Genomic DNA, 15,174 nt, shown 5'->3' on the forward strand with positions numbered 1-15,174 from the left:
CAAATGAAAGTAGCTTATGCGAGTCGCGGATCGAATGCAATGATGAGCATTATGGTTTTAATCGACTGATCTACTAAACGGGATATATACCAAACTGTAATTTCTTGCTCTCAATAGCAATATTACTTCTACATATAAAAGGGGTCTAAGCCACAAAAAAAGAAATTACAAAACTGTAAGCTGAACAGCACTATTGAGGAACTCCTCAGAAAGCCTTGTGGAGCGAGTATATGCAACAGGCAGAACAAAACTATAGCCAACGTGGCTACATCTCTCCATCTTTAATTGTTAAGTGCCTTTGAAATGGTACTAAATAAAATTAGCACTGTTTAAAAGGCAAACCCTTCTCTTTCGCAAATAAATGACAGAAGTGGACAACTCGAGTTTATTCGGCTACGTATCAACACAAAGGCTAAATACTAGCCACATGTTTGTCACACTGTTCATGTGGATGAAGATGGATTTCACTTGACTATTTTGAATAATCCTACATTGCTTGATTTTGTAGATGCAGCAGAAGTTTGTGTAATAACCATCACAAAAAACCTGCAAAAAAAGACACATTACTGTTACAAACTTTCTAAAATACTTGTTTAACATAAAATCTATGACCAACAAAACTCACTATTTTTTTATTGTAGACCACGTTTCTGCATCAAGTTCCCGTGTGCCATATATTCCAGACCATTCATTGGATTTATAGTACACTATATATGAACAAAAGGTTTTTTTAGATTAGGTGTTTCATGCCACTCTTTACTTCGGGTGAAAAACAACTTTTCTAGTGTGATTTATATATGAATATTTAAACACATTACTAATATGTTAATGCAGCAATACAGGTATCATTGTTTAAATTTATTATAGGCGAAGAGCTGAACTGTGTTAATTTCAGCTCTGGGGACACCTTACTTCCAGAATTAACTTTGTAGGGTGTGACGGTTATCTCTTTTCAGTTTAAACATCCCAGTCACGCGGGCCAATAGAATGCCGCACTGGATGACGTTATCTCTAGAAGCAGGGGGTCCAATGAGCTGAAATGAATACAGTGCAGCTCCGAAAACCCCTGCTTCAATCCTGTAATAAAAAAATAAAGTAAAACCCGTATTGCTGCTTTAATTTAACTTATATGATACAGGGATCGCAACCACGTGATCACTTCAATAGCAATCAGTTACAACCAGCATTCCGATGACTGAAATAGGAGTGTTTTTCCTTTCCAATCATGAATGCAATCTCCCATTCGAGAACGAGCAAAAAAAGGTATGACATTCAGGGTCCCTGGAGTGCCGGCCCTTGTGGCTTTCAGGGACCTTCATAAATGTCACTCTAAAAGGTTAAAAATTAAGACAATGCCTGTAGGCCATGCTTAGAAAATCAGCCACCCTCCCCTTTTTCTGTCCAGTAACTCCACATTCAGTAGTGCTATCGTAGTGCATTCAAAAACCTTCAATGCAAACAGAAAATGTGGTACTTCAATACAATCAACTTATTATGGTGAAGCCATCATTTTAAAACAGAAAACTTATTTTTTAAATAATAACTCAAGTGATTCTACAGTGACAAGTTGTGTTAAAAAAAAAAGTTCTTCGGGCTACTGGATAAATTCAGCAGAATCTCCGGTTTTAAGATAAACCAATCGAAATCGGAGGCGCTGAACCTAAATATTCCAAAAGAGACAGAGAAGCTAATTGAGCTTAACTTTCAATTTAAATGGCAGACCAGAGCTATAAAATATTTAGGATTTTTTCTCACTAAACATAACCGCAATCTCTACCAAGAGAACTACCCGAGACTCCTAAGAGCCCTTACAAAGGAACTCAAAGAGTGGTCTGCTTATGGGATATCCTGGATTGGTAGGATCTTCTGTGTGAAAATGAACCTTCTCCCCAGGATACTATACCTGTTCCAAACTCTTCCGATACCCGTGGTAAGATCAGACATTATAGCACTGCAGAAAGCAGTTACGAAATTCATTTGGAAAAATAAAAAACCACGGATAAAAATGTCAATCATGCAAAGGCCTAAGGAAACTGGAGGTCTGGCAGTGCCGACCTTGATGGCTTACTATAAAGCGGCCCAACTGTGCCAAATAACGCAGTGGCATGGTGATCCGGAGCTGAGGCGCTGGGTAGCTTTGGAGAGGGAGGTATGTGCCCCGCTAGAGCTCAAGGATATTATCTGGTATCCCAAGGTTAGGCTGAAAGAGCTAAAGAATCCGCTACCCTCTGTGTTGAACTCTCTCTCGGTCTGGGAATCGACCAAAGATAGGCACTCATTGACCTTTAAAGATTCATTAATGGCCCCTTTGTATGGCAATCCGGACTTTGCTCCAGGGCTAATCGGCAGGAACTTCACACACTGGCAAAAAGGGGGCTTAAGAAGGCTTAAGGACCTGGAGGGCCGAGACACAATCAAAACATTTGAGATTTTACAGTCAGAAACGGGCTTACCCAACACAGATTTTATTAGATACCTCCAGGTTCGGGCATTTTATACCAAACACCCAAACAGACCACCGCTAACTAATTTTGAAAAGCTCTGTGATCGGGGAACCGATACACGGGGACTCGTATCTGCCCTTTACAGGGAGGTGGCCAGGGCGGACATTGATGACTCACATAGACCCAGTTTCATGACTCAATGGGAAACAGACTTGACTGGACCGTTAGCAGACGAAGAGTGGACGGCGATCTTCAACGCTGCGGCCAGCAGCTCGATTTGTACGACACTGAAGGAGAACTCATATAAAGTATTGTTGAGGTGGTACCTCACCCCAGTTAGATTGGCAAAATTTGTCGCGGGAGCTTCCCCTCTCTGCCCTAGACAGTGTGGGGAACAGGGAGATCTGGTACATATGCTGTGGTCTTGTTCACGAATCATACCCGTCTGGACACAAATTAGAGATTGGCTTCAAAGGGTCTTCTTGGGCCTCAAAATTCAACTAGATCCGTGGGTTTTCTTATTAGGTAAGCCCACTGACGAGGTATCTAGATCAGGAAACAAACTCATAGCACACTTTGCTACGGCGATGAGGTGCGAGACCGCAGCGTTATGGAATCAGAATGCAATTCCATCGATAGACAAAATTCGGAATAGAATTTGGTTCGCTTGCCAGATGGAAAAGTTGACAAGTCTAGTCAACGACACTGGTTCAAATTTTCAAAAAGTCTGGTCATTGTGGTTGGCACAGACCGATATCCCAGGGATGAGCAATGCCAGCGTCTGGCTTTGATAGTAGCAGATGGGCTCTCCTTCGGTGGCGGAACAGACACACGAGAGGGTTGACACATAGCTCGACATATAGGACAAAGTCAGGAGACCTCCGACTGCCCCTGGTCTTTGGGCTTGGCGGGATGACTAATGAGTCAGTTCTAAACACGCGGAAAGAGTCAGCGGCAATGGAAAACCCGGAGGAATTTACACTCTCCCTCTAGCCGATACCTGCCCCCCCTCCCCATCCCCTCTCACGTCTTCCCCCTACCATGTTTGTCTCGATGTTGTATGTCATAAAGCTGACTAAATGATACCAATGTGATTGTGGACTGTACTACCATTGTAAAAACCAATAAAAGAAAGTTATAAAAAAAAAAAAAAAAAGTTCTGTTTATTTCAATGTTGACCTACGAGTGATTGGCCTTATATTTTCCACAGTTCATTTCAGGGACTCCCCTTACCACTCTTCTGCTTTTCTATTGCCTACATTTTATCTGACTTTTAGGAAGAAGTGAATTTCGAATCGTTACAGAATTTGAGACTTAACTCACAAACCTACCAATTATAACAGCACAGACTGCAAGGCAGTGCCACCGTGAACTATATAAAAGCAGAAGAAAAAAATGTACCTTCTAAAACAGAGGAAAATCTTCTGTTCATTGTATACCTGAAATCTAGTGAAAGGCAGAAAGATTAGCGATTTATCAGTGGAACACATTACAATCAAATGTACAAAACCCACCTATATTCATATTATATTTATTGTAACAATCACACAATATAGAATACTTGTATAAAAGGTGAGTATTTTAACACAAATTTCTAATCTAAATGTAACCACCCCTTACTTTAGGTCCACATAATGCCTCAATAGTCTAAATGGTACAAGATCTAAACAACTGGGGCTAAAACGGTACCAAAAATGGACAAACAAATACAAGAAGATGATAGGACAACAGCTATTGTATAATGTTTGACCTATTTTTAGAGTTGATGGTACTCTACAGTCTTTCACTTATTTGCCACCTATGACATATGGTGTTACAGAGCTTTGTTGTTAGAAGTTAAGGCCGGAGTCATCAAAGCACGATGCGGGATAGTCAAACACGATGATGCAGGGTATCGAGCAAATTACTTTATCGGGAGATACTGTCAGACTGAGAGTGACATTCGTCATTGCATTTTTATGACTCCCGGTCTGTCTCCCACATGCACCAGAAGACTTAGACAGATGGATGCTGGGTGAAATTTAAATACATTTACTGTTTAGCCAGGGTACAACCTAGACTTGAAAAACAGATTAGGAGCAAAGTTAATCCCATTGAGTCACAAATAAGAAAACAAACTGAGCATAAAGGGTCTGATTCCTTAAACTCCGGATCAGCTGATGGCAGAAACGCTGATTCAAGTCAATTGGAGTTTTCACCCAAAGTGCGACTGGCCTTGGAGTTTTTACAATCAGTCCCAGAGAGTACTGTAACCATGCTGTAAAATGGCTGCAGTCATCTCTCCTGCTGACAATAAGGCCTCGTAAATTATGGGCATGCCAGCAGTAATTATGGAGGTTTGCCCTCACACCCTGGTGAGGTGCCCTATGTATGGATGGGAGTGGTCACATGCTCTGAATCCATAATTAGTGATGTCAGAGTTGTGTCAGCCCCCTGAGGATACATAAGGCACAGCACTGATCAAAAGTTAGGAGTTCAGAAGTAGTTGCTAAGCTGTTGAAGGATTAGGTAATAGTTCTTCCCAGTTCTGGAAGGAGTTAAGAGTGATTCTGTTCTAAGCTGCTGCTTATGAGACTGTGACCAGGGACCTGGCACAGGGTAGATATCCCTGCGGGGATAGGGAATCCCTACATTAGGAGGACTATACCTTTCAAAGGGAAGTACGGTGAACAATGGAGGGCTAAATACACCCATTGTGGAGGGCAGCTGGCCCACCGTATTCAATAAAGATGCTCCTGATTAAAGACACTCTCGTGTGTAAGTGTGGAATCATTGCACAGAGAGGAGCACCACAGAGGAGTTCCTCACCAGGACCATCCACAAGCTCACGCTGGGATCCTGATGAGGTGGAGGCGCTGCACTGGATCTAGGTAGGACTCAAGCACACTACCTCAGCTGCCTGTCTGGGTTGGCAATCCCCACACAACATCATGCGGGAGACTCAGGAGTCCTGTTGCCAACAGGTGCACCACCGGACATCACACTGTAATGGGGACTGGTTAGACCACAGGGGCCAATATGGGATTGGGTGGGTCAGGCCAGGTCAGAAAATCCGTTACAGTACTTAGACAGAAGTAGAAAAATAGAAACGGAGAGAGTCCAGAGATCGAAAGGAAAATATTTTCTAGAGCAGGGGGTGTGCAAAATTTTTAAGTAGCATCCTCTGCCTGCTCTTAACTTCCACACCCCCCCCCCCCCCCCTCTTTGGCATCTCTCTCTGTGACGTTGAGACGTTATCGTCATGGCATTGCGATGTTGCGTTGTCATGTGATGCGTTGGCATTTTGTTGCATTGTCATAGCGACGAGTGTCAAGAGAAGCTGGAGAGAACGGAAGAAGCAATTTAGAGGTCCGGCGCTCTTCCCCAGGCAATCAATTTAAATGTTGTGGAAAAGAGCACGGGGCCTTTGCAAGCGCAGCGCCCCCCCTTTCAACATTTTGTGTCCCCCCCCCGTTTGCACACCTGTTCTACAGATTGGTGAAGCTTAGCAAATGTTGGCCATTTGCAGCTTCCAAAAAAGTTATTAAAGTTATCAAACTTCACTAAAAAATCCTCAAAAGCAAATATCTTACGTAGAAAGCCACTTGTTAGAAATGTTCCTGAAAATAATCGAATTTGTCAACTTTTCCAATATTTTTATACAAAAATTGAGAAGTGTTGAGTGCAAATCAACAAGTTTCCCTCAAACATTTTGCTGATTTACAAAGTTCTTAAAACAAATTACAATAACTTTTATGAAACTACTATATTAAATAAATATATTAATGTAAATACTTTATTACTGAGAACTACTATTAATGGTTAAAATCTACTAGGTCCTTCAAAACCAAGTGATAACCCCTGTAAGAGTTTATGGTGTAGAAGTGTCCTTAAATTTAAAACCTCAATAGCGCTGGCATGTGGCATAAAGCCATGTATGGTTGTCACACAGTTTGTGTGACCTTTGAAGAGTCAGTATCCTGAATCCTATATATTGGTGTCTCTATTGGTAGGGTCAGTTAGAAATGAATGTTACTGTCTGTATGATCAGTAAGAGCTGTAATAGGATGTTAAAGCATTCCTAGTAATAATATTTGATCCCAAGAGAGCCACTGTATAATATATTGATATTCTAAAGTTGATATATGGCGAGACTGGTAATAGCCAATTTTGTGATACTGTTAGTGATAATTATGTGAACGGTATATATACAAAATAAGTCATGGGCCGTTTTAGAGCCCAGAAATGAAAAAAAAAAAACGTGAAAAAAAACTGTCTCATGGATTGTGTCAGGAAGTAACTTTATCTGTGATTGTCCTGGAACAGGATTACACATTTTCTGTGTCTCTTTGCAGCTCACAGATTTCTGTCTCCTTAATTCAGCTGCTTGTTAGTTCCCCTGTTCCAGCAGCTAGCTGCATGTGTAAAGATACATTATTGACACTTTCTATCTTTACACTGCCACCAGTTGGTTGCCCTGGCAACCTCCCATTCTCATTACCATGCGTTTGGTTTAGCCTTGTTGTTCCCCTACCCATTTCTGTTTATGGAATGGTCCTTTGACTCTTCCTGCTTGTCACAGGAACATGTGCTTTAGATCTAACAAGCTGGCTTAGTGAGTACATTCTTCCTCCATTACACCCCTGCAAAGGCCATCCTTTTTTACCCGCCCCCCTTTATACCAAGGCACCATCAGCTATTGAAGCACACGCACTACATTACACCATCTTCAAGTACCTTTTATATTTCTGTTGACTCCCCCAATAAAGTTAAAGAATATAGAAGGACTTTGTGTGCTTTCAAAAGGGGTTGCGTTAAATCACTGGAGTCATTCACATCCTACTGTACATGTGATCCTGGTTCCAGAAGAGTGATCGTGTTCAATGTATATACAGATAAAATAGGTGTGTGGATAATTGTCACAACCATCAAATATTTATCATTCTAATTGAATGCTTATCCAAATAGTAAAGATGAGGGTAGGCTGTTACTATTGAGACGCTGTAGCGTACTGTGTCTCACATGCCTGCCTCTATTTACCGGACAGATTATATTTTGTGTATCGGCTTCAGTAATGGTATACTGAAATCGAGTTAGTGCTCCATAGACAGTATTGGTTTAATATACTGACTGCTAGTGTTTACCTTGTGGGTCCACATCTTTTTATCTAGCTATAGATTGTTAGCCAGAGCTTAGCGTAATAGAACACACTGCCTGTCTAATGCCTTGACTGAGACCTGCGTCTCAGTCACACTTAGTGACGTGAAAAGCAGCACATCACCCGACGCGCTTTTCGTTCCGGGAGGAACTTCTTCATGGGTGGGCTAATGTCATACCAACTGTCTCATACATGGCTTTATGCCACATGCCAGCGCTATTGAGGTTTTAAATGTAAGGACACTTCTACACCATAAACCCTAACAGGGGTTATCACTTGGTTTTGAAGGACCTAGTAGGTTTTAACCATTAATAAAGTATTATTAACATTAATATATTATTTAATCTGGAAGAGGTTGGGTGAGTCATTTATGGATTCTTCTTTCCTTGTATATGCCTCATCTTTATTCCCTGACAGTACCCCTCTAGAACATATTAACACTGTATTAGCTGAGCTGGGGCTCATCCTCTTTATCTCTCACCTTATTACATATTGAGTGAATCATCCCTTGTTTTGGATCTATCAAACCATGTGGAAACCAGAGTAAAACAATATTTTTTTAAGATAATTGTACAAGCTGTCTAAACAAAACTAACTAACACCATGTCACTTCAACGTACAGAGTTTAAAGGAACAGTCCCTGCAGAGTCAAAAAAAGAACGAAGGACAGTGGCATGTTAGTAGGTTAAATGGAGATGAACAATCTAAAAAAAAATATTTCACAAATCTTTTTTTAACCGTATTTTCCATGGTAGGCCTTAACCAAATCTGTTGGTCTTTACATTGTTTATCTTATTCTTCTCAAAATTAGAGGTAAATTTGTGTATTTGTTTTGTCCATTGTTTGTGAAATAGGTATAACCAGACAAAAAATAGTTATGGTGGGTAAACAAAATTGACAAAAACCCTCCACCGTACATACAGTAAATAAAAATGCTATGTGGTGAAATTGCATAGCTCAGAGAGGTCTGCAACCCTGTCTTTCACCATTATCGCTTAACAGTGCTTCCACTGTAGCCAGGTACTCTGGGTAATGACATGCAAATGAGCAGTGTCCTTCTTTACTTCTTATCCATTATAACATGGACCTAAAAGCTTATGCCTGCTGTATTACACAGCTTTCCAGCACAGCCTGGGCAAAGAAGTGCATAGCCAGTAAACCTACTCACAGGCAACATCTATTTCGACCTTTTGGGTATAAGAATAGGTATAAAACTGTAAGGGTGTGTTAGGTACTTTACGCGGAGGGAGTGCGGCAGGTTCCGCGACGGCACGATAGTACAGGGTGCCGCCATGTTATTGCGCAATGTTGCAGAGGGCACTAACAAAGTGGAGGTCGCGCATGCGCGATGGAGCGCGCGAACGCCAGGCCAATAAGGGAAAGGCTCTATTAATGGACTACAACTTCCAGGAGCTCTGGATCAGTCAGTCTGGATCAGTCACCTGACGCTAGGAGCCAATGAGAAAGCTGGGATTAGAAGGAAGAGGAAGTGGAGAGGGAGACCACGCTAGGGAGGAGAGGAGGACAGAGCCGGAGGAGGTAGTGTGAGTGCAGGGGGTCAGTGACCCGCCTGCATAGGTCAGCTATTCCCCTCAGGCCCATAGGAGAATTCCCTGAGTCACCGTAGGCTGCGGTACTGCAGGGACGATCGATAGCGGAAGGAATTGTCACTTTAGTTAGGGACAACGCACCGAGTTGTGGCCGGTCGCCGTCATCTGGGATCAGACGGCGGGACACCGCGACATCGGGAGGACAAGGAGCGGAGGCACGGATCCTTTGTGAAGAAGGAACGGTCACCGCCGTGACCGGAAGGTACATTGTAATGGAAAGTGCACCAACACCGCTCATCAGGCGCTGATCCCGCCTTAGGAATACCTCTGTAGTGACACTAGCAAGTGGCTAGCGGACTGAGCATACTACCCAATACTTTACAAGGACAACCTCTATAAGAGCGTGGCGGAGCCACTGTTATACCGGACAAATTCCCTAGAGGTGTGGCTGAGCCACCATAGTATAAGGACTCTAACGTTATAATATATATGCAAGTTATGTGTGATGTTACTGCACCGACACACTTTATTCGAGCAAATACCCAGTATGTACCTGGCAGATACCTGGAATGCGCCGCTCCTCACCTCTGACAAGCCCCGTTGTGTTTGCCTTCCCAGCCTGGGTTCATGCCTGGCTGACGGGCGGCTGACGGGCGGCTGACGGGCGGCTGATCTGTTAAATGATAATGATTAGGATTTAATAGGCTGCAATGCTTCGCGTGTCTACCAGATGGCATAAATTCATGAATTGTAATGCAGTGTGTGTGTATATATATATATATATATATATATATATATATATATATATATATATATATATATATATATATATATATACTGTGCAGTATTGCAGCAGGCGGGAATAAAATGCTTCAATCCCTGGCTGGAAAATAACCCAATGCACTCGGGCAGAAAACAGTCACAAACCTCAATACACCCGGGTATACCCGAATTCGTGGGACTAGCCGAGCTCGAATAAAGTGTGTCGCCAGTGTTATATAGAGAATAAGATAAGACTGCCTATGCATAGTAAAACTTGGTTGCACGCACTGTATGGTATGTTTCTTGCCCAGGGCAATCTTACATAACGGGGATCCTGGGCAAGTGGAGGCGCTGCGCTAGAACCGTTACCCCAGGCTCCCAGCTAGCGGAGGCTCAGATCTCCTGGAGCCGCAGGTTGTGTACAGTACCAGTAGTCCCTTAGGAAGGCGTCAGAAAAAGGGCTACAAAACCATCATTGATTAAACAGATAAGTAGCTACCTGTATGCATGAATTCAATGGGCCTGGAGAAAAGTAAAACGTGCTTTTTTTTAACAGGATACTTACTTTAAGATTAGTTTAATTTTTCTAAGTTAGTGGAATATACTCATGTTTTTTTACCTGCCACGTGGGACTGCCCCTTTAAATCAAGATAAATACCCAAAGATGAAAATTCACATTTTGATATTATTTCGCATTAAAAAAAAAAATAGATATGTTGCAGGTGCTATTCTGTGTACGAGACTGCATACAGTTGTCTTTACTTGCAGGTACTTTGTGTTGTGTAACTTTGAGTGCACCTCAGTACTACCTTGGCTCACGTTCAATTTATGAAACAGAGCGTATGCCCCAACCACACCGGCCACTTCCAGCAATATAATGCCTTTCAAGATCTTCTTGGCGACGGGTTCCATGCTGACGACCAACCTGGAATCTGATAACAGGGGGGGTGGGGGGGTGTTGTGCTTAAACTGTAGTTTGATTTACTTAAAAATGTATATTATGAATAAAGTACAACCTTTTAAGAAAAAACATACTGTACACTAAATTATCGATGTATGCATAAAATACAATTACGATACACCTTTGGCACATTCTGTGTAAGCGATTTTAAAACGTAACTTAATAGTGGTCTTAAGGTTTATTTTAAAGCGGTAGTCCATCTACATTTTCACGACACCACTCATCATTATTCAAATAACTTACATCTGCTGCAGTCTAATAACCCCCTGTACGTTTATACTAAATAGAAATAAAAACTGGACAGACGGGAAGGGGCACAGGTTGATTTATCTTGAAATGTAGGTTTCTAACCACTAATCTACATTGTAATACCCTAAAAACAGGGACTTAATATGTTATATTAGTATATTCTACCATCATATATTGCTTTCTAAGAAGTTATCTTGACATCACTGATTTGCTTCTTATATACTCCTGTGCTGCATTTGCACCATGTGAGTAAATGATTAATATGCACACTAATTATTCTGCAGTTATGTAATACTGTACAACAGCAGAAGATGGACACAATATAATTAGAATAAGTGCTGAAACTTTGAACTTTCCTTAGAACCGGATAACACCCTAATTCCTTATATAGCAAATGCATTCTAGTTTTTTTTCCCGTTTCCAAGTTTGTTGTACAGTAGATTGTCATGCTATCATCTGATCATGGGAATGTTTATCAAGATTAATCCATTTTCTTCAGCCATTACAACTCCCCAAACCACTCACTAAAGGTGCCAGCAAAGTGAAAACAGAGTAAAAATGATAGACATTTTTGCAGGACTTAATTTGAGTCATGCTTCATTTTGCAAGTCTTCATACATACTGCATCACCCATTGTGTTCTAGTACCCATTACTAAAATGAATAAAACAAGGAATTTGGAAAACTACATTTAATAGCACAGCACTATTTTGATGTTGTGTACATGAATTGGCTGTTCACAAATCCCAATTGCAGACCAATGGGCTAGATTAAATCTTTGCTCTCAATGTAGTCGTATACCTGGATATTTTTGGTAAAAAGCCCTTTTTTAAAGTAGAAAGACATTCAACCCTTTTATGTATACTTGGCCAAGCCTCGTATGGTGCAAAATGTATTATAACTGATATATGTAGATTTATAACACAAACTATGCAATATTCTGTAAAAGTCAAAATACAGTAGACACTTTAAATCTCTGCAGACTTCACAATCTAATTTTGATTCCTCGAAGCAAAGGGGGGGTGGGGGAGGGGAGACCTCAGCCTGAGGAATATTTCTCTAGCCGCTGATGCGAGGTACCGTACCCAAGTCTATACATATGGAGGTAACACACTGGAATTACCCAAAACAAAAAGTAAGATGTAAGGGTCACTCAGATAACTCACACATTGAAAATTTGAGAGGATGTGTATATAAACCAATCACTTCATGCAACAAAAATCTCAATTACATTCATATTTTGTGAATGTTTGGTGTCTAAAAGAAAGAAATCCCAAATAATTTTTTTTAAATCAAAAATAGATAAAAGGAGGGAGAAAGAGAGCAACATTATTTTTAAACTATTGTCAATTGGAGGAGCGGCTAAGTGAGTAAAGAAAGGTAAGCAAATGGTGAACAGACGGCGGTCACTGCTCCACTGAAAAAACTCTCCAACCAGGCGTGTAAAACAAAAAAACTTTAATAAATCAAAACGTACAACCTCATGTCAGTAACACTCTGACGCGTTTCGTTCTGGGAACAGAACTTTATCAAAGAGTGAGTAAAGACACTGACTGGCACGGAGTTTGAAGCAGGGGAACCTGTTCCCTGTCCCCCTGATGAAGTGTGACACGAAACGCATAGGATAGCCATTGCATGCTGGGTAATTACGTGACAACGCTATACGCCTAGCACTGCCTACATGAGTGCAGGGATCACTACACGTGGACGCCAGTTTAGAACTTCCCCTAAGCACACGCCAACTGCGATCCAGAGGGGGATATTGCCTGGACTACGGACCTTCCGTTTGAGTGATATACCCATTCTGTGTACTTGGATCCATATGATTCCACTTTTATCGTAAGTTGTGTACTTGTTATTTTAATATGAATTTATAAATGTACTTATGCACTTTCAGTTATTCTTTTCCTTCTTCTCTGCGCCCCCATTCTTTTTGTTATATGTGTGTGAGTCCTCTCAAGCCTCGCTGATCACGGGAGACGGGGAGCAGCATTAAAGAGGGATCTCCAGGGAGACATTTGACAGCCAGCGCGCACTAAAACTCTTTACTCGTGTCGGCTCCCTGTGACCTTGGGCAAGTCACCTTATCTCCCCTGTGCCTCAAGCACCAAAAACATAAGATAGTAAACTCCATGGGACAGGGACCTGTGCCTGCAAAATGTCTCTGTAAAGCGCTACGTAAAACTAGCAGCGCTATACAAGAACATATTATTAATTGGACTTATTCCCAAACTGCACTTAAAAAGTTATTTCTTAATACTAAGGCCCAGTCAACAACAAATTTGCTTTGAACAGAAAAAAAAACCCTTTATAGTAGTAACGATTTCCCCACTCTGTGCTCATAAAACTGATTGTCACTGATCAGTTCATTATTGGCATACCATATTAGGCCAAGTACTTAATCCCTCAACCGTCACTGTAGAGTTGGGCGTTATACTGATATGATAGTAATATTGCAATAATAAAAAAAATGACGATGTCGATATGTACATTTTTTATTACTGCTGTATCAGTCAGCCATAGTAATTGTTGACATTTTAAGGTAAGCTAGTAATATGCAGTTTCAGACGAGGCATCTTCAAAGAAGGCAGAGCCGCCAAGTAAACCAGGATCTTTGGACCCCTATATTTCACCCAACCCTCAAATGCAGTGATACACCCCTGGAGGATCGCTTTGCCCAGTGTTTGCGCTCTGCCTCTTACTCACTTCCCCACCCATCTCTAATGTTCAAGGACAGGGGGAAGTGTGACTTATTTTAAAATGAAATTGATAAAAAAAAAAAAAAACATTTAATCTGTAATAAATGTTAAGAGCCAATGCCTTCTACATTTCCCCTTTTATACATTATAGATCCCCCCCCCCCCCCAATAATTAAGAGTTGATATATTTTTCTATTGTACATATATGGATCACATTTGTTTTATACTAATTATTGTAGTTTTTTATATTTCCAAACCCTAGTTCACTGGATGTGCCTTATTTATTTTAGATAATAAAACATCATAAAAGGTAGTTATGGCATGGTACTTATATTTTGTCTGGGAGAATCTTTAATACAGAAATGCCTCCCTTAGACTTGTCTCTATGTGGTAGCCTAATGAAGAGCTCCTAGACAACTACTTAGTTTGATGATAGTCATGTACATAATCCACCAGTACTGTTTATACTCCATATACCTCTGCCATCTGTTAAAAATATCCCTTAATTCAAAGCATGGGTTGATCCTTCTCTTAAGAAAAGCCTCTCTATTTCTGTCGTCAGTGGTGTTTTTGTAGGGAAATAAGTTGCCAGAAACCTGAGGGGGGGGGGGGGGGGAAATGAACAGATCTAAGCCTACAGTAACTAAATTAGCTTTAATATAGAAATATCTGAGAGGCTCATTTGTATTTCTTTCATCCCCCTTCCAAATAATTGTACAAATCACTGTAGTTTCTGGTTAGCTGCTTACATAAGGCGATGGCGCTCACTTCCCTTGAAAACCCAGCCCTGTTATCAAGGTCAACTTAAAATACAGAATGCCACCATGCTGCAGGTTACAGAAACACTTTCAGCCGGTGCATGGGCTTTGCTGGGTTACTAGAGATAGCACAGTATCTGCTGCGCACGTGCCGAGGATTGCTATACACTGCTGTTATGTTTCCCTCGTGGGAGGGCTGCTTTTTATGGACTGCCTTAATAAAGCAAACCCGTTGCCATCAGGTCAATGTCACCCCCTCCACTTATCTCCTACAGATAACACGTGTCCTTATAATGTGCCGTATAACACACTACTGCTCTCCCCAACACAACAACTGCAGCAACGTCACACTGCGCGGGGCTTTATATAACCTCACCCCGCCCCTCCTTCCACGTGACCCCGTGTTCTTACCACGCGGAGACGACGGCAGCAGTTATAGTCAAGTATGTCAGCGAGGTGACGTCTGCAACGTACGATATCTGACGCGTGACCGCACCGAACGTGCCCTCGCTGCTACTGGCAAACAACTCTCTCGCCATCATTGTTACTGGCAAAACAATTCTCCCGCCATCACTGTTACTGGCAAAACAACTCTCCCGTCATCACTGTTTCTGG

General features: G+C 41.5%; 1 long non-coding RNA gene across 2 annotated transcripts; it reads right to left on the reverse strand.

Annotated features, from left to right (window-relative positions):
* Positions 1-371: 371 nt before the first annotated feature.
* LOC142493141 (uncharacterized) lies at positions 372-15,122 on the reverse strand. Of its 2 annotated transcripts, XR_012801014.1 has the most exons (5): positions 14,971-15,122; positions 10,703-10,825; positions 3,846-3,890; positions 626-707; positions 372-546 (listed from the first exon to the last, which is right to left on the reverse strand). It is a non-coding gene; the product is annotated as an uncharacterized LOC142493141 (long non-coding RNA). The 2 variants fall into 2 exon arrangements; XR_012801015.1 differs by lacking the exon at positions 3,846-3,890.
* Positions 15,123-15,174: the final 52 nt, after the last annotated feature.

Source organism: Ascaphus truei, chromosome 4 (genome assembly GCF_040206685.1).
Source record: "Ascaphus truei isolate aAscTru1 chromosome 4, aAscTru1.hap1, whole genome shotgun sequence".
Classification (NCBI taxonomy): Eukaryota; Metazoa; Chordata; class Amphibia; order Anura; family Ascaphidae; genus Ascaphus; species Ascaphus truei.